Here is a 2,156-nt window from a genome sequence, read left to right on the forward strand (position 1 = left end):
ATAAGCAACTACGGAATGACTTGAAGAACACAGTCTACCCAACCAGGGATTATGGTAATTAGCCACAGTAATCAGATTATGTCTTTCCAGATTATATCAGTTCAGTTCAATCGCTCAGTCGACTCTCCACGACCCCATGAATCACAGCACACCAGGCCTCCCTGTCCATCACCAACTCCCAGAGTTCACTCAAACTCACGTCCACAGAGTCAGTGATGCCATTCAGCCATCTCATTCTCTATCGTCCCCTTCTCCTCCCGCCCCCAACCTTTTCCAGCATCAGAGTCTTTTCCAGTGAGTCAACTCGTCGCATGAGGTGGCCAAAGTATTGCAGTTTCAGCTTTAGCATCAGTCCTTCCAATGAACACTCAGGATTGATCTCCTTTAGAATGGACTGGTTGGATCTCCTTGCAGTCCAAGGGATTCTCAAGAGTCTTCTCCAGTACCACAGTTCAAAAGCATCAATTCTTCGGCGATCAGCTTTCTTCACAATCCAACTCTCACATCCATACATGACCACGGGAAAACCATAGCCTTGACTAGACGGACCTTTGTTGGCAAAGTAATGTCTCTGCTTTTAAATATACTATCTAGGTTGGTCATAACTTTCCTTCCAAGGAGTAAGCGTCTTTTAATTTCAAAGCTGCAATCAGCATCTGCAGTGATTTTGGAGCCCCAAAAAATAAAGTCTGACACTGTTTCCACTGTTTCCCCATCTATTTCCCATGAAGTGATGGGACCAGATGTCATGATCTTTGTTTTCTGAATGTTGAGCTTCAAGCCAACCTTTTCACTCTCCTCTTTGACTTTCATCAAGAGGCTTTTGAGTTCCTCTTCACTTTCTGCCATAAGGGTAGTGTCATCTGCATATCTGAGATTATTGATATTTCTCCTGGCAATCTTGATTCCAGCTTGTGCTTCTTCCAGCCCAGCGTTCCTCATGATGTACTCTGCATAGAAGTTAAATAAGCAAGGTGACAATATACAGCCTTGATGTACTCCTTTTCCTATTTGGAAGCAGTCTGTTCTTCCATGTACAGTTCTGACTGTTGCTTCCCGACCTGCATACAGGTTTCTCAAGAGGCAGGTCAGGTGGTCTGGGATTCCCATCTCTTTCAGAATGTTCCACAGTTGATTGTGATCCACACAGTCAAAGGCTTTGGCAAGGTCAATGAAGCAGAAATAGATGTTTTTCTGGAACTCTCTTGCTTTCTCCATGATCCAGCAGATGCTGGCAATTTGATCTCTGGTGCCTCTGCCTTTTCTAAAACCTGCTTGAACATCTGGGAGTTCACGGTTCACATATTGCTGAAGCCTGGCTTGGAGAATTTTGAGCATGACTTTACTAGCATGTGAGATGAGTGCAATTGTGCGGTAGTTTGAGCATTCTTTGGCATTGCCTTTCTTTGGGATTGGAATGAAGACTGACCTTTTCCAATCCTGTGGCCACTGCTGAGTTTTCCAAATTTGCTGGCCTATTGAATGTAGCAGTTTCACAGCATCATCTTTCAAGATTTGAAATAGCTCAACTGGGATTCCATCACCTCCACTAGCTTTGTTCGTAGTGATGCTTTCTAAGGCCCACTTGACTTCACATTCCAAGATGTCTGGCTCTAGGTCAGTGATCACGTTATCGTGACTATCTTGGTCGTGAAGATCTTTTTTGTACAGTTCTTCTGTGTATTCTTGCCACCTCTTCTTAATATCTTCTGCTTCTGTTAGGTCCATACCATTTCTGTCCTTTATCAAGCCTATCTTTGCATGAAATGTTCCCTTGGAATCTCTAACTTTCTTGAAGAGATCTCTTGTTTTTGCCATTCTGTTGTTTTGATGCAGCTTATAGAATGCGAAGAACAGACTCTAAGAGAAGCAGAAACTGATAGTGTAGCTGGGTTGCATTGAAGATAAAGCAAAACCAACCAATATAATATTGTAAAATAATTAGCCTCCAATAAAAAAGAAAAAAAAAAAAGCACAGATCAAGGCAAGTGTGTCCTGGCTCCCACAGTCCTTTGAGCAGATCCAAGTCACTCTGTTGGATGCAGACCACCTTCCCATTCCAGGGGCTGTGTGGACTAATGGTTAAGGTTTGCCTGGCTTCCAGTAAACCCAGAGGCCTATTTCCATGTGTGTATATGTCCTTAAAAATGTTCTTC

This window comes from Moschus berezovskii, chromosome 1, assembly GCF_049115385.1.
Source record: "Moschus berezovskii isolate FMDL1 chromosome 1, NW_MosBer_1.0, whole genome shotgun sequence".
NCBI lineage: Eukaryota > Metazoa > Chordata > Mammalia > Artiodactyla > Moschidae > Moschus > Moschus berezovskii.